This window comes from Oryzias latipes, chromosome 1 (assembly GCF_053564925.1).
Source record: "Oryzias latipes strain Hd-rR chromosome 1, Olatipes_Hd-rR_3.1".
Lineage (NCBI taxonomy): Eukaryota > Metazoa > Chordata > Actinopteri > Beloniformes > Adrianichthyidae > Oryzias > Oryzias latipes.
This window is the reverse complement of record NC_136237.1, coordinates 11,918,170-11,942,485: the sequence shown is the minus strand read 5'-3', so window position 1 is coordinate 11,942,485 and position 24,316 is coordinate 11,918,170. Positions and strand designations below refer to the sequence as shown.

General features: G+C 39.0%; 1 protein-coding gene and 1 long non-coding RNA gene across 2 annotated transcripts in view; one reads left to right on the top strand and one right to left on the bottom strand.

The window, feature by feature from the left end:
• The window catches only part of LOC144988229 (complement C3-like), a 233,677-nt gene that overhangs the window by 132,483 nt on the left and 76,878 nt on the right, over nucleotides 1–24,316 (bottom strand). The gene's annotated exons all lie outside the window — the stretch shown is intronic.
• Nucleotides 11,654–22,987, top strand: LOC144988248 (uncharacterized). Its single transcript, XR_013652101.1, has 3 exons — nucleotides 11,654–13,116; nucleotides 14,143–14,268; nucleotides 17,278–22,987. It is a non-coding gene; the product is annotated as an uncharacterized LOC144988248 (long non-coding RNA).

Here is a 24,316-nt window from a genome sequence, read left to right as displayed (position 1 = left end):
AGCAAAACAGAACAGGATTTTTAAGGTGCTATTGGTGGAGATATCTGCTGAATATGGTGAATCTGAACTTGTATTCTTGACTGACATTACTGGAAAACTAAACCACTTGATCTGCGAGCTGCAAGACATTGGCAAAACTATATTTTTTTATTGACCAGCCTGCCTGAGCCAGTGTTTTTCTTGTGGGGATCTTTTCTGCCAGGGCTTGCCAGCTTGGTCAGTGGATGTTGCTGCAGTTGTCTCCCTTGCTGGGACAGCAGGAGTTAAACACAGCAGCCTCACGGCTGTGAAGTGGACCCCGTTGCTGTCCCAGTCTGGATGGGCACTGTGGTGATGTTCCAATGTTCAGGCTGGCTCCTGGTATGAAGAGATTCCCAAGTACCATTTCCTAACCGCAGAGCCAAGGATGTGTTTACATTTTTAGGTCAAAAATGTGATGAACAGCTTCATGTTGTCTATTGATGTAAGTTTAAACCTAAACATGTTTCCCTGTTACTAATCCAGTTGATATGGTTCTCCACCTGTGTCTAAGTGATAGAAAAGCATTTTTTTATATTTAGAGCTCCAAGCAAACAAACAGTTGTCTATATAAGAGCTTTTACAATTGTGGACTTTTAGCAGGTCTCTGAATACATGTGACCAATGTATGGTGGATTTTCACAGACTTTGTGTAAAACTGAAGGTGACAGAGACTTTGGAGAAGTGGCTACATTGCTCTGGACTTCTTTGTTTCATCCAGAGAAGAGTAAAATATGTGATTGATTTTGAAAAGCTGCTGAAAAATGTATCTTTTTAAAATTGCAATTTCTAATTTGGGTTTTACATTTTGTGTTCCATTTTTTGTGATTGTATTAGAAAGATTTTTTTATTTATTTGGTGTTTAAAGGTGGTACATAATGTATATACACAATCTTCTTAGAGACATTTGCTATATGTTGTGTTTGTTGTCGTTGTAGTTTAATTTCTTTGGATGTATTGAAAGGAAATGAAAAGAAGTTGCAGCATTGATTAAAAAAGCATAAAAGAGACATTTACTGTCTGATGTTACATCTGTAGGAGTGTACTGAGACTGGGTTTTGTTTTGGAGCACATTCATATATTTTGTTTGTAAAAAAAAAAAAAAGATAAAATATAAAGTTAACTGTATTTTGGATGAATAAAAAGCAATGATTAGTGCTAAGGATGTAGAAAAGACAAACAAAACAAAGGAAATTGCTGTATTTTAGTGTTGAACTAGGCTTTCTAACTGTTCTACTTTCTGTCTGCCACTCCTGGCTAATTTACATGTGAGCACACAGCCGGGGGGGGGGGCTAACTCCACTCCTGCAGCAGGGGAGACTGATGAAAAGCTTGAGGATGTAAGATTGAATAAATAAAATCCTAGAGTTGACCAGTTCATTTTATAAATGTAAATATTTTTTATTTTGGTGCTGATAAACTAAACAGATGTTATGATAAAAATATTTGCTTGAGTCAAAATGTCCAAAAATTTGCTTTCAGCACAATAGGGTGATTAAGGTGGTTAAATGTTTCTCGTACGTATAGTGCTGCTTTTCAAACGTGGAGCTTTGTAAGACGCATCTAATTCTGAAATCTCAGCTTCCTGAGACAAACGGCTGATTTCCTATGAAGCTTGATTATATGATCATGCTTCATGATCATTTATGAACATATATAGCTCGTCCAAAATTGTCATATCCATGGGTTCAGAATGGAAGTTTCATCAAATCTATTTAATTTCAGTGAGATCAGACAAGGAATGTGAACGTGAGAGCAACATTTGTGCATGGCGAGATACCCAACTTCGCCGCTCTGTCACGACCACACCTCCGCGTTGAAAGATTTGTTTTTCATCAGAGTAAACTTCAATGGTTTTTCAACAGGTGGACGTCATTTTGAGGTGTGTTTGCTCATCCTACTTGGAGCAGTGATGCTCCAAGTAAAAAATGTCATTTCCTGTTGCCAACAGGTGGCGCTACACCTGTTTCGGATTTTTCCACTGCAGATGTGTTCAAAGTCAGACTACAATCATGCACAACAAATTTGGATCAGATTAGATTATTTATGGCTGAGTAATGGCCATTTTTCTTTTCATGGCGTGATTTCGAAACGACCTCAAATTTTGACGCGCCGCCACGGTCACAAACAACCGTAAAAACTTAAAAGCTTCGCATTTTAAGATCGGACATGTGTTTAGTTTACAAAACCAAAGTTTGGAGTCATTGTTCAAAAATCTCTAGTAGGAGTTCGTTCTAGAACGAGGCCTGCAAAGGACCAAAATAGAGCAAAAATGACATATTGACATCAATATAGCAGACTTCCTGTGCGACTGACAGCTTGGTCCCAAGAGACTTTTTTGTAGGTTTCCATCTGATGAACATGTCCTGTAAATATCAAGCTTGTATGTTAAAGAACATGGCGGGGCTCTCAAAAACAAACATGGTAGGTGGCGCTATTGAGCCGTTTTTTGTTCACCCATGCAAGTGCTGTGTATCTAAGTTGGAGATATGTAAGACGCCTCTCATTCTGAAATCTCAGCCTCGTTATACAAACGGCTGATTTTTTTATGAATTTTTAATTATCTGACTGCAACGCAATCAACCACTTCCTGTTTGGTGGTGGCTTGCGCAGGCACCGTCAGGTGTACACCCATGAAACTTTAGACGATGAGAGAAGACCCTTATGAGTATCTCCTGTTGTAATTTTATGAATGTCGGACAAAGCACAGAGAAAAGATAGGTCAGAATGTGACATAAAATGTATTTGTCAATATCTAGGTGGCGCTATGGAGCTCGTCCAAGATTGTCATATCCATGGGTTCAAAATGGAAGCCTCATCACCTCTATTGAATTTCAGTGAGATTGGACAAGGAATGTGCACGTGAGAGCAACTTTTGTGTGCATGGCGAGACGCCCAACTTCGCCGCTCTGTCACGACCACACCCCTGCATTGAAAGTTATGGCTTTTTATCAGAGTAAACATCAATGGCATTTCAACAGGTGGACATCATTTTGAGGTGTGTCGGCTCATCCTACTTGGAGCAGTGATGCTCCAAGTAAAACATGTCATTTCCTTTTACCAGCAGGTGGCGCTACACCTATTCCAGATTCTTCCACTGCAGATGTGTTCAAAGTCAGACTACAATCATGCATATCAACTTTGGATCATATTGGATTTTGCATGGCTGAGTAATGGCCATTTTTCTTTTCATGGCGTGTTTTCAAAATGACCTCCATTTTCGACGCGCCGCCACGGTCACAAACAACCGTAAAAACGTAAAAGCTTCGCAATTTAACATCGGACATGTGTTTAGTTTACAAAACCAAAGTTTGGAGTCATTATTCACAAATCTCTAGGAGGAGTTCGCTCTAGAGTGAGGCCTGCAAATGTCCAAAATGAAGCAAAAATGACATATTGACCTCAATATATCAGACTTCCTGTGCGAGTGACAGGTGGGTCCTTTCAGACTTTTTTGTAGGTCTCCATCTGAAGAACATGCCCTGTAAAAATCAAGCTTGTACGTTAAAGCGTATGCGGGGCGTCGGGACAAAAGTCACTGTAGGTGGCGCTATCAAGCCGTTTTTCTGCGCCCATGCCAATCTCCTATAAAATACGAAATTTTTCGCGACTCCTGATGTGTGTGCCAAATTTGGTGAGTTTTGGGGTATGTTAAAGGCCTCAAAAAGGCGACTCTTCCGGTAGAATAATAATAATAATAATAATAATAATAATAAACATTCGAATTACAATAGGGTCCTTGCACTCCGTGCTCGGGCCCTAAAAACACAACCTATAGCAAATTTCTCTAAATAAATTATGTGTATATACAATATGTAGCACTTTTAAACAAAATAATAACAAATCCTTCCAATACAAGCACAGAAAAATGGAACACAAAATTTAAAACCCAAATTTGAAATGGCAATTTTAAAAAGATAATTTTTTCAGCCTGCTAAAAGTGCACAATTGTAAAAGCTCTTTTATATAGACAACTGTTTGGTTGCTTAGAGCTCTAAATATAAAAACAATGCCTTTATGGACGTGGCACGGATGGCACGGATGTTCAGCAGGGTAAACCCCAGGAAAGCGGCGGGACCTGATGGAGTTCCCGGAAAGGTTCTGCGGGCCTGCGCCGATCAACTCTCCCAGGTCTTCACAAAAATCTTCAACCTGTCGCTAGCTCAGGCTTTCATCCCTGCTTGCCTGAAGTCATCCACTATCATCCCGATACCCAAAAAGTCCTCATCCACAGCCTTCCTCACGGACTTCCGCCCAGTTGCACTCACTGCTGTCATCACAAAGTGTCTGGAGCGGCTGCTCCTGGGACACATCAAAGACTCCCTCCCTCCAATCTTCGTCCCCCACCAGTTTGCAGAACAGAACAGATCCACCCCCACTCTACATCGATGGAAACTGTGTGGAGAGGGTCCACAGCTTCACCCTCCTGGGCACCACCATCTCTGCTGACCTCACATGGTCTAACAACACCATGACTGTCATCAGGAAGGCCCAGCAACGCCTGCACTTCCTGAGAAAACTTAGGAGGAACGACGTCAGCCAGGAGCTGCTGGTAACGTTCTACCGCTCAACCATTGAGAGCATTCTGTCCTATGGCATCACAGTGTGGTTTTCCCACTGCACTGAAGCAGAACGGCAGAGTCTCCAGAGAGTGGTAAAGACAGCGCAGAGGATCATCGGCTGCCCCCTCCCCTCACTGAAGGACATTTACCAGTCTCGCTGCATCAGCAGAGTGACTAGCATCACCACTAACTCCACCCATTCTGCTTTCCCTCTGTTTGAACTGCTGCCCTCTGGAAGGAGGTACAGGTCCATTAGAACCAGGACAAACAGACTAAGAAACAGCTTTTTTCCATAGGCAATTATCATACGGAATGCACATACGTCCACCAACCACACCTCACTCTAATTTTACTACAATGCGTGCAATATCCTGACTGTCTAACCGGGTCACTGTGCAATAACTTGATATTTATTAAGCTGTGCTCACAGCAACTCATGTAATTCCTTTCTATTTTATTCACAAATATTTAATATTTAACAGTTTCTGTCCATATTGTTCATTTTTTGTTAAGAGTTGTAAATACAGTATTTCTTTTTCTATTCTATTTTTATTTTTATTTTATGTAACTCCTTCACTCCAAGGCTGCTGCAATTTCATTGTATCCCCATGTACAATGACAATAAACGATTCTGATTCTGATTGTATCACTTAGACACAGATGGAGAACCATATCAACTGGATTGGTAACAGCAACAACCACCGACCAAGCCGGCAAGCCCTGGCAGAAAAGATCCCCACAAGAAACACTGCAGGCTGTTCCATAAAAAATATAGTTTTACCATTGCCTTGCAGATCACAGTTGAAGTGGTTTAGTTTTCCTAAAAAAATTCAGAATGATTGAAGTTACAGGTGAACTTTTAGACAACATTTGATCCAAAAAGGTCAGAAAACGTCTTTTTAGGCAAAACTGCAAACACCTATTTTTTTGCATAACTTATCTTTCAAATATCAGCACAAAAAAATTAAAAACGGTAGAGATCTGTGTTTGCTGCCTTCCATATTTTTTTCAGACTTAAAAGTGTAACAGATGATTTATAAAAAATCCTTTTTCATCCAAAAACCTGTGTTAAATCTGTCTAGACTCCAAACAAACATTTTTTTATGGTAACTTATGTTTCAACAATCGACACCAATTTTCACACACCTATAGCTGAACATGTCCCATAGCTCCCTGAATATTTTCATAGATATACAATGAACTGGTCATTCTAACATCTAGCATTCTAACATCTAACATCTTACATGTCAAAGCCTCTCTCAGCCTGGCTCTGCTGAAGGAGTCGTGTTACAACCCCTGAACAGAGAGATGAGGAGTAAGAATGGCCATTACTCAGGCATGCATAATCCAAAGACAGCCAGTTAAACACTGAAAGACATATTTTTCGGTATGTCTTTCATACATCTTTAGTATTAAAAACTCTCCAAGATGAATGTGCCTGACTCCACCTGCAGGTGGATCACAGACTTCCTGACGGACAGACAGCAGTATGTGAGGCTGGGGAAGCTCGTCTCAGATACTCGGACCACAAGCACCGGATCCCCCCAGGGCTGTGTCCTTTCACCCCTGTTACTCTCCCTGTACACAAACAGCTGCACAGCTGGTCACCTGTCTGTCAAACTCCTGAAGTTTGCTGACGACACCACACTCATCGGCCTCATCTCTGACGGAGATGAGTTGGCCTACAGGAGTGAAATAGCCAGGCTGGTGTCATAGTGCAGCGCTAACAACCTGGAGCTTAATGCTCTGAAGACAGTGGAGATGACAGTGGACTTCAGGAAGGCCCCAGCCCCCCTCCCCCCTGTCATCCTCTGTGACTCCCCGGTGACCTCTGTGGAGTCCTTCTGCTTCCTGGGAACCATCATCAGCCAGGACCTCAAGTGGGAGCAGAACATCAGCTCCATCACTAAGAAGGTCCAGCAGAGGATGTACTTCCTGAGGCAGCTGAAGAAGTTTCACCTCCCTGAAAAGATGCTGGTAGACTTCTACGATGCCATCATCGAATCCACCCTCACGTCCTCCATCACAGTCTGGTTCGCTGCGGCCACGGCCAGAGACAAGGCCAAGCTGCAACGCGTCATCCACTCAGCAGAGAAGGTGATCGGCTGCCACCTCCCGTCTCTCCAGGAGCTGCACATCTCCAGGACCTGGAGGCGGGCAGCCAGGATTGTAGCCAACCCCTCTCATCCAGGACATAATCTCTTTCGGCCCCTCCCTTCTGGCAAGAGGCTCCGGTCCATCAGGACCAGGACCTCGCGCCACAAGAACAGCTTCTTCCCCACTGCAGTCAGCCTGCTGAACAGTACCCCAACTCCCCCAGGTGACCCCCCCTCCCCCCCCGCCCACCAAAGGACTGTCGGTGCCACTTACAGGCCCCACCATCCCAGCCCATCTGTGCTCCCACTTTAATTCACCTTACTCTACTGTATATAGTGTGTTGTTGTTGTTAACTTAATTTTTAACTTATTCTTAATTGCACTATACACCAAGTCAAATTCCTCGTTTTGTAAAGTGCGCTCTACTGAACCTGGCAATAAAACTTTTTCTGATTTCTGATTCTGATTCTATTAATCATTGTTTTTTATTCATTCAAAATGCAATTAAATCAATATTTTATCTTTTTTCTTTTCCTTTTTCTTTTTTTTTATCTCTTATATCCTTTTTTATAATCAATGTTTGAACTTCTTTTCCTTTCTATTGTCATGGTTTCAGTTTGTTGTCTTGTTTTTCGCTTTAGTTCTTGTTCTGTCTTGTTTGGTTATGTTTCCTGTTTTATTTTGAAAGGTTTCCTGTCTTGTCATGTTTCTTGAGTTTTACTTCCTTTGGTCCCCATCTGCCCTAATCGTGTTCACCTGTGTCTTGTCTGCCCTGTCTGTATATAAGTCTTGTCTCTCCCTTCCTCCTGTGCTGGTCCATTAACTTCTGCTCATGTTGATCACGTCTTCTTGTCTGGCGTCCATGTCCCTTGCCATGCCACAGTAAGTTTTTGTTTTTAGTTTTGTCATCCTGCTCTGCAGCGCTTTTTGTTAGTTAAATAAACCCACTTGCCCTGAACCCGTTTGCCTCCCGTCTCTGCGCCTGGGTCCTACCTGCTCTCGAGCCTCCCCCCCACACGACATCTATACATCCAATGAAATTAAACTACAAATCAACAAACACAACTGATAACAAATGTCTCTAAAAAATGATGTGTATATTTGCAGAACCTTAAAAACACCAAACAAATAACAAATGCTTCCCAATTAAAGCACAAAAAATGGAACACAAAATGTAAAACCCAAGTTAGAAATTGCAATTTTAAAAAGATACTTTTTTCAGCAGCTTTTCAAAATCAATCACCAATTCTACTCTTCTGTGGATGAAACAAAGAACTCCAGAACAATGAAGCCATTTCTCTAAGTCTCTCTCACCTTCAGTTTTAAACAAGGTCTGTGAAAATCCACCATACATTGGTCACATGAACTCAGAGACCTGCTAAAAGTGCACAATTGTAAAAGCTCTTTTATATAGACAACTGTTTGTTTGCTTAGAGCTCTAAATATAAAAAAAAATGCTTTTCTATCACCTAGACACAGATGGAGAACCATATCAACTGGATTAATAACAGGGTGGCATGTTTAGGTTTAAACTTACATCAAAAGACAACATGAAGCTGTCCATCACATTTTTGACCTAAACATGTAAACACATCCTTGGCTCTGCGGTTAGGAAATGGTATTTGGGAATCTCTTTATACCAGGAGCCAGCCTGGCCATTGGAACATCGCCACAGTGCCCATCCAGACTGGGACAGCAACGGGGTCCACTTCAGAGCCGTGAGCTGCTGTGTTTAACTCCAGCTGTCCCAGCAAGGTAGACAACTGCAGCAACATCCACTGACCAAGCTGACAAGCCCTGGCAGAAAAGATCCCCACAAGAAAAACACTGGCTCAGGCAGGCTGGTCAAAAAAAAATAGTTTTGCCATTGTCTTGCAGCTCGCAGATCAAGTGGTTTAGTTTTCCAGTAATGTCAGTCAAGAATGCAAGTTCAGATTCACAATGTTCATATTCACCATATTCAACAGACATCTCCTCCAATAGCACCTTAAAAATCCTGTGCTGTTTTGCTTTGCAGCTGAGGTTGTTTACGATTTTCAGAATAAGAGTCATTATATGTCCAGAGCCAATCACTTCTGCACATAAGGCCTGCTGGTGAATGACGCAGCAGTAATGCAGACATTTTGGAAAGTCTGGGTCAGCTTTACAGTGAGTGATGAAACCTGTTTGTCTATTGATCATAGCAGGAGTCCCATCTGCAGTCACTGCTACCAGCTTTTCTAATTGTACCTTTTTCTGCACAAAAACTCCTTCACCGTGTTATACATTTCAACTCCTCTTGTAGTTGTCTGTTAGGGCAGATGTGTCAGGAGTTCTTCTCTTGTGGAAACCAAAAGCTATGCTGTACTGTTGCCGTCCACAGACTCATCACACTGGACGTTAACCACCTGCACTTTGCAAGATCCCGGTCCAGCTAATTGGCCAAGTTATCAGACATAGCTGACACTCATCTAGACATTGTAGTGGAAATTGAATGAGTTCTATTGTTCTCATCCTTAGGGACAGTGATAGCAATTATCATTGCTTGTTTCTTAATCTGATAAAACCTTCTTCTACTTGATAAGAAAATGAGCAGGTCTAAACGAGGCTTAGATTTAAGAATTTTTTTCATGCTATATGCAAAAGTCTTTGTCCCTTAAGGCAACAGATTACAGCCCCCCCCCCCCAGGCTGCTGTCGTATTAACAATAGCTTGGAGCTCCAGAATGGACAAGAAAAAACGACGAGAATGGCTCGAGCAGGGCGTTGCTCACGGGGCGGTCGCTCGTGCCATGCGGTCGCACGTGCTCGGGCCCGCTAAATGCTACTTGTAGCTTTAATTATTATTATTATTATTATTCTTCCGACTTTTCCGTCGCCTTTTTGAGGCCTTTAACATACCCCAAAACTCACCAAATTTTGTATACACATCAGGAGTCGCGAAAAATTTCATATTTTATAGGAGAACGGCATAGGTAAACAAAAATGGCTCGATAGCGCCACCTGCAAAATTTGTTTTCGCGAGCACCTCCATATGCTTTATAGTACAAACCTGATTTTAACAGGGCATGTTCATCGGATAGAAACCTACAAAAAAGTCTCTTGGGACCAAGCTGTCAGTCGCACAGGAAGTCTGATATTTTGATGACAATATGTCATTTTTGCTGTATTTTGGTCATTTGCAGGCCTCGCTCTAGAACGAACTCCTCCTAGAGATTTGAGAGTAATGACTCCAAACTTTGGTTTTGTAAACTAGACACATGTCCGATGTTAAATTGCAAAGCTTTTAAGTTTTTATGGATGTTTGTGACCATGGCGGCGCGTCAAAATTGGAGGTCGTTTCGAAAACACGCCATGAAAAGAAAAATGGCCATTACTCAGCCATGCATAATCCAATCTGATCCAAAATTGATGTGCATGATTGTAGTCTGACTCTGAACACATCTGCAGTGAAAAAATCTGGAAAAAGTGTAGCGCCACCTGCTGGCAAGAGGAAATGACATGTTTTACTTGGAGCATCACTGCTCCGAGTAGGATGAGCCGACACACCTGAAAATGACGTCCACCTGTTGAAAAGCCATTGAAGTTTACTCTGACAAAAAACCATAACTTTCAATGCGGGGGTGTGGTCGTGACAGAGCGGCAAAGTTGGGCATCTCGCTATGCACACAAAAGTTGCTCTCACGTGCACATTCCTTGTCCAATCTCACTGAAATTCAATGGATATGATGAAGCTTCTATTCTGAACCCATGGATATGACAATCTTGGACGAGCTCTATAGCGCCACCTAGTTATTGCATTGGGCACATTCTGCCCTGTATTTTCTCTTTGCTTTGTCCGATGTGCATGAAATTAAAACTGGAGATACTCAGAAGGGTCCTCTCTCATCATGTAAAGTTTCATGGGTGTACACCTGACGGTGCCTGCGTAACAGGAAGTGGTCGATTATGTGCACCCAAATAATAGAAATTTATTATAAATCAGCCGTTTGTCTCAGGAAGCTGAGATTTCAGAATTAGATGCCTTTAATAACCTCCAGCTTTGATATGTAACACTATAGGGTCTACGAGAAACTTCATCACTTGATTTTTTTAATGAAATTTTGGACTGAACAAAGATTTTTAGCATAAATTCTGTTTAGGTTATCAGCACCAAGAATTCAACTTTCATAGGCATTTATGTGCTACTGCTTCCTAAAAAAATTCAGAATGATTGAAGTTACAGGTGACATCTTAGAGAGCATTACATCCAAAAAGGTCCGAAAACGTCTTTTTAGGCAAAACTGCAAACACCTATTTTTTTGCATAACTTATCTTTCAAATATCAGCACAAAAAAATTAAAAACGGTAGGGATCTGTGTTTGCTGCCTTCCATATTTTTTTCAGACTTAAAAGTGTAACAGATGATTTATAAAAAATCCTTTTCATCCAAAAACCTGTGTTAAATCTGTCTAGACTCCAAACAAACATTTTTTTTATGGTAACTTATGTTTCAACAATCGACACCAATTTTCACAGACCTAAAGCTGAACATGTCCCATAGCTCCCTGAATATTTTCATAGATATAAAATGAACTGGTCATTCTAACATCTGGCATTCTAACATCTAACATCTTACATGTCAAAGCCTCTCTCAGCCTGGCTCTGCTGAAGGAGTCGTGTTACAACCCCGCCCCCTCCTGCTGGGACCCCTGCTATGTAAATTAGCAAGCAGTGAACAGAGAGATGAGTAGTAAGAATGGCCATTACTCAGGCATGCATAATCCAAAGACAGCCAGTTAAACACTGAAAGACATATTTTTTCGGTATGTCTTTCATACATCTTTGGTATTAAAAACTCTCCAAGATGAATGTGCCTGACTCCACCTGCAGGTGGATCACAGACTTCCTGACGGACAGACAGCAGTATGTGAGGCTGGGGAAGCTCGTCTCAGATACTCGGACCACAAGCACCCGATCCCCCCAGGGCTGTGTCCTTTCACCCCTGTTACTCTCCCTGTACACAAACAGCTGCACAGCTGGTCACCTTTCTGTCAAACTCCTGAAGTTTCCTGGCAGAAAAGATCCCCTCAAGAAACACTGCAGGCTGTTCCATAAATAAAATATAGTTTTGCCATTGCCTTGCAGCTCGAAGTTCAAGTGATTTAGTTTTTCAGTAATTTCAGTCAAAAATGCAAGTTCAGATTCACCAAATTCAAATTCACCATATTCAGCAGACATCTCCTCCAATAGCACCTTGAAAATCCTGTGCTGTTTTGCTTTGCCGCTGAGGTGTTGATTTTCACAATAGGAGTCATCATGTGTCCAGAGCCAATCACTTGTGCACATAAGGCCTGCTGGTGAATGAAGCAGCAGTAATGCAGACATTTTGGAAAGTCTGGGTCAGCTTTACAGTGAGTGATGAAACCTGTTTGTCTATTGATCATAGCAGGAGCCCCGTCTGCAGTCACTGCTACCAGCTTTACTAATGGTACTTTTTCTGCACAAAAACTCCTTCACCGTGTTATACATTTCAACTCCTCTTTTAATTGTCTGTAAGGGCAGTTGTGTTTTGAAAAATTTTTTAGACTTCTTTATATTTATAGATATGAAGATTTCTCAACTTAAATAAAGCAGCCGATTGAACTTCTAAGAAAAGTCCACCAGAGAGAGTCAAAGGGATTACAATTCGGCCTCTAGGTAGCAGGTGACCGTTAAGTATTTATGCTGTAAAAGATTTTGTTGTTCTTTGACAAAGTTCACATGCAGCAGGCTTCCCCCACCAGCAAAGCATCATGGGAAGTATGACGTCACAACCCCTGAATAGCAAACGTTTCTTGTGAGATGTATCTAACAGAATCACCCACAAAACATTTTTTTGAACACAGACATAACACAAAGAAGACAACACACCACCACTTTGGGATTGGAATGTAATTTTATTAGATTTTAACCCTTGGGATCAAACTAAAAACGGAGCTGTCTGATTGGTCCATGGGAGAACTCATGCCAATGGGGCACAAACCCAACAGCTACAATGTTCCCTAACGGACTAATGATCAATAAAATAATTACTATAAAATGTTCTACACATACATACGGAACTAAACGAAGTAGAACTTCTATTATTTCATGAAAGCAATAACATGTAATCAATCTACTTCATCAAATACGAACGATAAAATGCATGATGGGAAAAACCACAAGTCAAGCAGCTGGTCAAGCCATTGAAGGCAGGGCATTTTCGTCTGAGTACTCCCTCTGCTCGACCCCTGCTGGACGACTGGAGAATCACACCCCACAGAGAATTTCGCTGAAGCTTGCCGAATTTGAGCAAATCAGTTCTTTTCAGAACTTTCTCATTTCCTCTGCACTTCGATCTTCGACGCTCCTGACCAGCAAGGAAGACTACAGGACCCCCAGTGAGAAGAACTCGACCTTGCCAGACGCACTGCGCCGAGGACGCCTTCAATTTGACTCGAGGTTTGTCACGACCATTATGAATTTTCCCGCGACTTGTAAACGAACCATTACTTTAATCGACCATCGACACTTTTTTACATCGCCACAACGACTACTCACCTTCTGATTATCAATTTTATTGAATAAAAAACCGTAAAAGTTGCTTAAAATTGATTAGACGAACGCAAATAATTTGACCTTTTACTTCGTTGAACCGGAAGTGATGGCGGGCATTTTGTTTCGAACGTAATTTTAAAAAGACTTTTCAAAGCAAACCAACCGACGAATTTTCTTTTTAAACGGACACAAATGTACAAAATGACATGTAGAATCGATACTGGTCGACAAACAACAAGTTTCTATCAGTTTCAGAGATCGTTTTTTTTTGTAGTCTATCCACCATCTTTGTAGTTCTCAATTAAATATTCGAATGTAGTTTTTACGGTTTTTAAACCACATTAACCAGTGAAACTCCTTTCTAATTGATCAAATACATAGCAGTTCACATATAATACATTTTGAACGCGTGCCGACCCGTGAGTATTTCCACTGAAGATCAGTTCCAACCTATTTTGTACTTTTTAGGTTTTAAGTTAAATTTTCAGTGTTTAATAATTTCATAGGACACATGTTAAATTTATTTGTGTATAAATGTTTTCATATAATCTATAAGTGTGGCAGCCAGTATGAATATATTTGCAGGAACACACACAGATTTTAAAATGGCTGCTTGGCCTCCTGTTCGCTTTAGGATTGATAACGTTATTATTAGTTTATAAATGTTTTTATGGTCTTGGGCCTTCATATTTGTCTGATATGATTTTAATGTATGATCCCCTGTGGACCCTGAGGTCCTCTGATACAGGCCTTTTGGTTATCCCAAAAGTTAAAACACACGGCAAGGCCTCATTCAGTTTTAATGGACCTCCTCTATGGATTAGCCTCCCAGAGAGCATCTACCATTTCATGTCTATTAAAGTTTGTTTATGTATTTATTTTTGTTTGAATTAAATGTTTTTCCTTTTACATTTTTATTTGTAACTCCAGAGTTTTCCTCTGAGGGATCTTCCACACCAGTGACTAAACCTTTGTCTGGACAACAGAGAGAGGAGCTGTTTGCTGTTTTTTCCAGAGAACGTTGTGTTTTGTAAGCCATTAAAGAGTTTGGTAAAGGTAAGTTAAATTTGCAGTGTTTAATAATCTATTATAGCAGTGATCCCCAACCTTGTTTCAATAAACTTGATTGCACATTTTTTAAGTTAACGGACAGGTCTTTGAGATGTTGGTGGAGGATTACTGTAGCAACGCCACGCAGAAGGAGGAACAGATGTGTGACATCACACATCCCAGCTTTAATTTAGACACCCATGGATAGAACATTGCATGGCTCTCATCATCCTCCCCCCTTCTGCCACTCATGGTGCAAAAAAGAAAAATGTAGCTATTTTTTTCTGGAAGTAGAAGGCTCCTCTTCTGTCTCCTGGCTGGGCCTTTTCACCTATGCAAAAAAAACTTTCCAAAGACGTTTGTTTTTTACTCATTTTGCTAGCTCCTGGGTTTTATTTTAGCGATAACTTATCACGTGACTGAGAGGAGCACCTTGGTCTGTGTTACTATGGAAGCGATTCTGTAGCATTAATAAAAAGCAAAGTCAAAACCAGAAATGCCTTTTAATTTTCAAGATGAAGCTGCATTTTTTGACTCAAAAATAAAATGAAAAAGCCATCCACCAAAATGCTTTTTCATTTCCTTCTTCAACACTGATTATTCTGTCACTTAATTAAAATTAAAATGAAAATGGTATTTGACATTTCATTTTCAAGACGTTCCATGGTAAATGTGTAGCATAATTCATTTAGAAATGTCTAATTTGACATTTAAAATGGATTAATAGAAATGCTTTTTATTTTCAAAGTGAAGCTGCATTTTTTGACTCAAAATTAAAAAGAAAAAGCAATACTTCAAAATGCTTTATCATTTTATACTGCAACACAGCTTTTTTGTCACTTAATTAAAATGATAAAGAAAATGGTATTTGACATTTCATTTAAAAAAAGGTGCATGGTAAATGTGTAGCATAATTCATTTAGAAATGTCTAATTTGACAATAAAAATGGTTTAACAGAAATGCTTTTTAATTTTCAAAATGTAGCTGCATCAAATAGCTCAAAATTCAAATATAATTCAAATATAATAGCAATATTTCAAAATGCTTTTTCATTTTATACTTCAAACCGCTTATTCTGTGTCATAATTAAAATGAAAATGCAAAGAGGGGATTGCATTTGCATTTTAACATCCACCCTGCAAAACTTGGAGCAATATTCATTTCTTAAAAGCATTAGCAGAGGGGAGGCGGGGCGATGACGTCACTGCTTTCTCCGTGTGTCCGCCTGCTGAAAGACACACGCACCAGGAGCAGACTGTTAGTGGCAGAGAAGAGGGTTTTGTGATGGTTGTGAACTTCTGATGAGTTTGCACAGCTTCTCAGGACTAACTAGCAGCATGTCCGTCTTCTGCGGTCCTCCTCCTGACGCACGCAGACAAGCTTTTTATCTTCGGACCGCCAGCTGCCTTTTCATAGCGGAGCGCGAAGCTCCGATCGCTGAAGGCGGAAATGCTGCTACGATGATCCGAGAAACCATCATATGAATTTGTGTTTCCAGTGGTGTCCAGAACAAAATAAAAACTGATGTAATTCTCACATATTTACAAATTTATTTGCAGCTAAATTTGCTGTTTGACAGCTGGAGCTCCATCAACAGACAGATTTCTCCATGCTAAACGGTTGCTGGTTGGACCAAAAACACTCACTCAGCGTGAAGCTGCAGGAGACTATCTTCATAATGTGCTTTTATTACTGTTATGATTATTATTAAAGGCCTGCTCTGCTTGATCATATGTTTGTAAATCCGTGCGGTCAGACGACGCTGAAGAAGTTGGGTTGGGATTCACAGCTTCTGATTCAAGAGGGAGCTAAAGGAACATTCTGCTGCATTTCTCGCATTAAGATCCAGGAATCCAGGTTTGAGCAGGCCAGGTCCAGCGGTTTGTGAACAGGACCCAGTTTTAGGTGATCTTAATGCGAACACAGACACACCAGGTCTCTCAGCGACAGCGGCCGTACACACGGAGAAAGCAGTGACGTCATCGCCCCACCCCCCCTCTGCTAATGTGTTTAAGAAATGAATATTGCTCCAAGTTTTGCAGGGTGGATGTTAAAATGCAATCCCCTCTTTGCATTTTCGTTTTAATTATGACACAGAATAGGCGGATTGAAGTATAAAATGAAAAAGCATTTTGAAATATTGCTTTTATATTTGAATTTTGAGCTACATTTTCAAAATTAAAAAGCATTTCTGTTAATCCATTTTAATTGTCAAATTAGACATTTCTAAATGAATTTTGCTAGACATTTACCGTGGACCTTTTTTAAAATGAAATGTCAAACACCATTTTCTTTATCATTTTGATTAAGTGACAGAATAAGCTGTGTTGAGGAAGGAAATAAAGCATTTTGAAGTATTGCTTTTTCTTTTTAATTTTGAGTCAAAAAATGCAGCTTCATTTTGAAAATCAGAAAAGCATTTCTATTAATCCATTTTAAAGGTCAAATTAAACATTTCTAAATGAATTATGCTACACATTTACCAGAGAACGACTTGAAAATGAAATGTCAAATACCATTTTCATTTTAATTAAGTGACAGAATAAGCTTTGAGGAAGGAAAAGAAAGCATTTTGGGGGATTGTTTTTTCATTTTATTTTTGAGTCAACAAAATGCAGCTTCTTTTTGAAAATGAAAAAGCATTTCTGGTTTTAACTTTGCTTTTTATTAATGCTACTGAATCGCTTCCATACATTACTGGTGACATAGACGGGTGTGACAGTCACACAGAGAATCGGGCATCTTTTCAAAATAAAACATCTTTCAGATTCAGATATAAATAAACCGGAAGTAAAGTAAGTTATTTATTATTTGCGGCCCGGGGGTTGGGGACCACTGTATTATAGGACACATGTTACATTTATTTGTGTATAACTATTTTCCAATAGTCTGAATATTTAATTTTATGTTTTTGATTATTTGTCTGTGTGGTATAAATGTATTGCTTTATGTATACATAATAGAAATGAGAATTTTATTTTAATGGTGGTTTCATTTTTTTATTTTTTTTTTAGATGCCACGAAAGAAGGGATTTAATATGCGTCGCACCAAAGTGTGTAAGGTTCAGGAAGAAGGTAAAACTTCTGGTTGTGTTTGTCTGGAGCAAATACAGAGGCCTTTGATTTCTGGAATGAAAGTAAGATTGACAAATTCAAGTGATAGTACAACATCGCTTACATGTTGTGTTGTGGCTGCAATCAACCATGTTGTTGCTCCAGTGTGTACATGGAGGGACGCTGATGTTGATAATATTAGAAATGAAGGTGTGCAGTTGGTTTGTTCATTTAATGGAAGTGATGGATGTGTGAACAATTCCGAAAAGTTATTCAAGGTTTCTGAAAAGCTCAGTGTGTTTGGAAGAATTTGGGATGTTGCTATCAATGAGCCTGTGTATTCTGGTGATTCAAAGAGTGAAGATTTTTCACTGTTGTATGAAATGATGCAGGAGCGACTGATGGAGGAAGATCTGTGTTTGTTGGATTTGCAGGGTTTCGTTTGTGCTGTCATTCATCACAAAGAGTATTTTGTTGTGGTTGATTGTGGTGCACGAGATTCATCTGGAATGTTTTCTAATATTGGAACATCTGTGGCTGTCTTCAACAGTTGCTTTAATGACTTGATGTTGCACATTTGGAACTTGAAAAAGTCTTTGAATGCAGAATGGTTTGGCATTAGTTCAATGTTTGTGAAAGAAGCTTCTTGGGACGGGTGTAATAATACATTTGGTTTGGGAGCAGAGGATGCACGTGTGAATCAGTCAGTTTTGGGCAAAAGACAGACTGGTTTTATAAAAGAACATGTTCAGGAGTTAAATGACAAAATTGTGGTTGGCGATAAATGTAAAGTGTTAATGGAATGCAAAAATACATTGAAAATTGGAAAAAAGGGCAGTAATTTAAAAAAAAAATCATCTTCAGTGATTTTAAATGAAAACAATTGTAACAGATTTGACACAGAACGTTGTGTAAGGGGATCTTTTCATCAAGGAGATCGGCAGCTTCAAAACAGAGGTGTGCAGTGCATGGCAATAGCCCTGGTGAGTATGGCTAAACACACGCATCGTAGTGTTTTTGAGTGGGAGGCAACAGACTTGGACCATGTTGTGTTTCTTGGTGATCAGCTTTACTCCTCGGTGTGTGAAAACAAAATCATCCCTGGAAATTTGAAGTTTTTGTCAGTACCTGATTTGCCCATGGATTCTGAAATTGATGGTAAATTATTTAAGTTTGAGTATGGTGAATACGTTTCTGGGATTGTTAATGTGAGTAATGGTAAATTTGTTGACAGTGGTGAAGTGATAACTCTTAAAAAGGGACTGGAGCACATGCTTGTCAAGTATAAAACATGTTTTTTGACCATAGGCAGTAGTACTTGTGCTGTTATTTCAGAAAACGGCCATTATGCTGTGGTGGATTCACATGCACGCAGTGGTACTGGAATGGCAGATGTAAATGGAAGAAGTATTATCATGTACCTTCCTAGTCTTAATGATTTATACAATTATATTTGTTGCCTGAGTATTTCACTTGCAGGGAAAGAAATGGCTTTTGAAATTGCATCCGTTGCTGTTACTGACAATGATCATAGTGAGAAAAATAAACAAAGTGTGCTTGAGAAGGATTGTAAAACTGGATTAAATACTGGGTCACAGTTTGGTTTCGGGTGCAGTTTAGATGTTCAAACTGGTCCCTTACCGTTGCATGAAAGTAACAGAAAGCGTAAGCTTTCTACTGTGCAACGTGAATCAAAGAAGACAAAATGGTATGATGCTAATGAAGCTAGTTTGGATGTTGAGTTTCTTGATGTTTCATCAAAGAAACTTGAGTTTTACCCTGTTGATTTTGATGTTACACAAGCATTGTGTAAACAACTGAATGTGCATTGTGAAAACACTGCTTGTTCTAACCCTCTAGAGGTTGATATGTTGGGAATTCCATGTCAAACTGATCATATAGTAGCCGATGGCAATTGTTTTTTTAGGGCTGTGTCCAAAGTTATTAGTGGTACAGAGAAAAATCACATAAAGTTAAGACGTGCAGTTGTCACACATTTACAAAAGAATGTTGGAAATTATAGTTCTCTTTTGAGATCTGAAAATATGTCTGTGGATGAATATCTCAATGTTTCTAGAATGAGATTTTCTGGTAGTTGGGCTACAGAGGTTGAAATTCAAGCTACAGCTGACTACTTGGGTGTGAGTGTGTATACATTTCACAATGAACGTTGGTTGAAATATGCCTGTCAACGTAAGGCCATATCTAAACAAGGCATATATTTGCAAAATATAAATGAGTGTCATTATGAAGTTGTAACTTGCGTTGAAATGTTTCAGCAGCAGCGTTGTTTTGGGTTGTGTAAATCTATGGAAAAAAATAATTTGGGTCATAATATGAGGCAACGCAAAAGAGACTCAGAAATGCTGTCAGAAGGAGATTGCAAGAGTGTTAAACATGGCAGGTCTGAAGTTGGTGATTGTAATGAAGTTTTGTTTAGTGCATTGGTTAACAATGATCACCAAAACAGTGAAATTTATCAAAGTAACAATTTAGTTGAAAATGCTTTCAGTTTTTATCCATTGTCGTTTGAGAGTGCAGTTTTGTTGTCAAAACATATTGATTTAGATTTTGTGAAGCAGTATGAAGACATTCCAACTAATAATGTAACGCTTGGTTCTATTTGTAAGACAGAGGTCACATTAAATGATGGCAATAGTTTTTTTCGTGCTATTTCTCGAGTCATTAGTGGATCTGAAAATTGTCATAGAAGAGTTCGACTGGCTGTTGTTAAGTTTATGCTAAAGAACAGTGACATTCATATGAAGTTGCTGGAGAAAGGATATGCCACAGTGTCTGAGTACATTCAAAAGTCACGTATGAAATATGTTGGCAGTTTTGTATGTGAGATTGACATTCAAGCTACTTCAAATGTTTTGGGAGTAGAAATTTTTGTACACAATGGTAGCATATGGAGAAAGTATAACCCTGTAAATAAAATACTTGGAAATCAAGCAATTTATTTGCGAGAATGTGGTGAGAAATATTACGAGGTTGTTGTTTGTGTTCATTGTAGTGGTAAAATTGGGTGTGCCAATTGGTGTAAAAGCAATAGTATTTGTTCTGAGAAACCACTGTTAAGATGTCGTTCTTTTCAACCACATAATGTTAGTTGTGATTCAGTTGGTGAATCTTCCTTTTCAAAGTATCTAAAAAAAAGGAGATCTTTTTACCACAAAATGCAATATCAAACAAGTGAACTGCATAAACAGAAGAAAAAAGATATGAGTAAAAGGAAATATGCATCTGATTCTTTGCGTAGATCCAGAGCATTAGAATTGAGTAAAAATAAATATAGGGAAAATGCTATGCATAAAATGTGGGTTAAAGAACGTAGTTCTGCAAAATACAGAACTGATGATTTACACAGACATCGTGTTAAAAATGGGAGTAAAAGCAAGTATAAATTTGATTTGTTACACAAACATAATGTTAAGGAAATGAGTAAAAGAAAATATCAGATTAATGTTACTCATAGAGAAAATGTTAAAGCACTGAGTTCTAGAAAATATCAGAGTAATGTTACTCATAGAGAAAATGTTAAAGCACTGAGTTCTAGAAAATATCAGAGTAATGTTACTCATAGAGAAAATGTTAAAGCACTGAGTTCTAGAAAATATCAGAGTAATGTTACTCATAGAGAAAATGTTAAAGCACTGAGTTCTAGAAAATATCAGAGTAATGTTACTCATAGAGAAAATGTTAAAGCACTGAGTTCTAGAAAATATCAGAGTAATGTTACTCATAGAGAAAATGTTAAAGCACTGAGTTCTAGAAAATATCGTCAAGATCCTCACTTTAGGAAAAGTGTGTTGGATGGGATGAAATTGAAGCGACAATTGAATAAAAAACAGTTGGAAGAGTTTGATGTTGTTATGAAACAATTTTTGGATAAAGTTAAAGATGGACCTGGGTTTGTTTGTTGTGTATGTCATAGGTTGTTATTTGAACATCAAGTATTACATTGTAAAAAAGAGTTGTACAGTAATGCAGGACTTGGACTTATCGCTGATCAATGTATCACTTCTGGTTATTTGCATATCTGCAATGCAAACTGCTCAAAAAATTGTGAATGGATGAAAACATCAAGAAGCAAATTGTGGATTTGTTACACGTGTCATGCTAAAATCAAGAAAGGTAAAGTACCAGCTGAAAGTGTTAAAAATAACTTAGAACTTGAACCTATACCAGCGGAATTGGCATGTTTAAATCAATTAGAACAACATCTAATAGCGTTACATATTCCATTTATGAAACTGTTAGCATTGCCCAAAGGTGGACAGAATGGCGTGCATGGACCTATTACTTGTGTTCCTGCAAATACTGAACAAACAACTTATTTGTTACCACGCATGTCTATTGAGGGTTCTCTTGTGCCTGTGAAATTAAAACGGAAGCTTACTTATAAAGGACATTATGAATATCAGTATGTTGATACGGAACGTGTTAAGCAGGCTTTACAGTTTTTACAAACCCATAATTATTATTATAACAACGTGAAATTTAATAATGATTGGATTAATGGTTTTTGTAAAGAAACATCTGATGTGGTAGAAAAAGATGTTGAATGCACTGCAAATGTTGACGATTCAAATGTTTTAGGAGATGAACTTCTGCATGATAGACAGCAGCATTGCATGTTCCAGGACACTTGTCTAATGCCAGTAGACATTGGTCAAGAGGCTTTGGATCAATATTTTGATCACATTTTGAATGTAGCTCCCGCTGAAGGCAATAGTCCGGTGAAGTTGTTGTCCGATATTACAAATGAGGCTAAGTGTTTTCCTGTGTTGTTTCCTAAGGGTGGACCAACATATCATGATGGAAGACAACATCCTTTAACTCTATCACGATATTTTAACAACAGGATTCTTAATGCTGATTGTCGTTTTGCACAAAATGTGGAATATATTTTTTTTGCCCAATATATGACAGAATTAGAAAAGGTCGTTTCAAATGTTTCGATTGCAGTAAGAAAAGGTAAGTATAATTTTAAAAATAAACGAGTAGTTACTGGAGAGTTGTTGAAAAGTGATGATTCTATTAAAAGGATGTTGGAATTTGATGATGGGTACCGATTTTTAAAACCAATTAGAGGTACGCCAGCTTTTTGGCAGGCGGCCCAGAAAGACCTCATGGCTTGTGTGAGGCAGCTTGGAATCCCCACATGGTTCTGTTCATTTTCTTCAGCTGATATGCGTTGGAAGAATTTACTTTCCTGCATTCTGAAGCACGAAGGTAGAACTGAAACTGTGGAGCAGTTGGAATGGGCAGACAGATGTGAGCTTTTGCGTCGTAATCCTGTCACTGCTGCTCGGATGTTTGATTTTCGTTGGCATTGTTTTCTGAAAGAGGTTCTTATGTCGCCTGCATGTCCTATAGGAAAAATTAAGGATTATTTTTATAGGGTGGAGTTTCAGCAACGAGGCTCACCACATCTTCATTGCCTGTTTTGGATAGAGGATGCACCTGTAATTGACAGAAATACAGATGCTGAAGTGATTGCATTTATTGATCGTTATGTGACTTGTGAGTTACCATCAAATATTGACTTACTGGAAATTGTAACATCTGTGCAAAAACACTCTGAAACACATGCGAAAACATGTAAAAAAAAAGGAACTGTGTGTCGTTTTAATTTTCCTAGACCACCTTCTGCGCGTACATTCATATCACGTAGCACAAGTGCTGAAGAGACACAGTCTTGTCAATGTGTGTTATCACAGAAAGAGTCTTGCAACTGTAAAGAAAATGCACAGACACCGCAATTGAAGAAAAAAGAGGCTTCTGCATTGATTGCACACATTAAAGCTGCTCTCTCAACTGATGGGCCAACTTATGACAATGTTGAGGATTTGTTTGAATCTGTTGGGTTAAACCAAAGCACATTTGAAACTGCATATAACTGTTGTGCTCGGAAAACCCATGTTGTGCTGAAACGTCAACTTAAAGAAGTTTGGATTAATCAATATAGCAAGCCACTGTTAAAATGCTGGAATGCTAATATGGATATACAGTTTGTTGTCGACGCATACGCATGTGTTGTGTACATCATTTCTTACATCTCTAAATCAGAGAAGGAAATGGGTTTATTATTGCAGTGTGCACAAAAGGAAGCATGCAGGGATGGAAATGCTTCTGCCAAAGAGAGTCTAAAAACATTAGGCAGTACATATTTGCACAACAGAGATGTATCTGCTCAAGAAAGTGTTTATAGACTGACAAATGCACATTTGAAAGAGTGCTCTCGGAAAGTTGTGTTTCTTCCTGTTGGTGAAAATACTGTTAAAATGAGTTTACCGTTAAAAGTACTTAAAGAAAAAGCATCAAAGCATTCTGTTAGCACAGATGATATGTGGATGACAAGCATTGTGGATAGATATAAGAACAGACCTAAGAGTGATGATTTTCCTTCAATGTGTTTAGCAGTATTTGCTTCCGAATTTCGTGTGTTGTCAAAAAATGAAAGTGCTGCTAAGCGAATAAAGTTGAACAACAACACTGGATATGTTGTAAAAAGAACCCGCACACAACCTGCTGTTGTACGTTACGTTAAGTTCTCTGAAACAAAACAGCCTGAATTGTTTTATCAAAGCAATCTGCAGTTGTTTTTGCCATACTACAGCGATAGCCAGCTGAAACCTCAAGGTTTTGAAACGTATCAAGACTTTTTTCATAAGGGCACGATAAGACTTGGTAATTCAGGTCTGCAGTTGGTAAAGTCCGTGGTAACATTAAACAGAAGTAAATTTGAAATTGATGGTGATAAATTGGTTAATGCTCAGCAAGGGATAGATAATGCTGGTGTAGTTGAAGATGCCTGGTGTGAATTATGCCCTGAGCAAGAATTGGAAAGACTTGAGTGTCAAGAGTTGTTGCAGAACCAAAAAAGTGTCGATGATGAACAGGAATTTGATATTCCTGATTTAAGAGTTTCTGCTCAACATAGCCATTTCTTTCAACTGAATAACACAAAAATGCCTCGTAGTGATGGCTTGG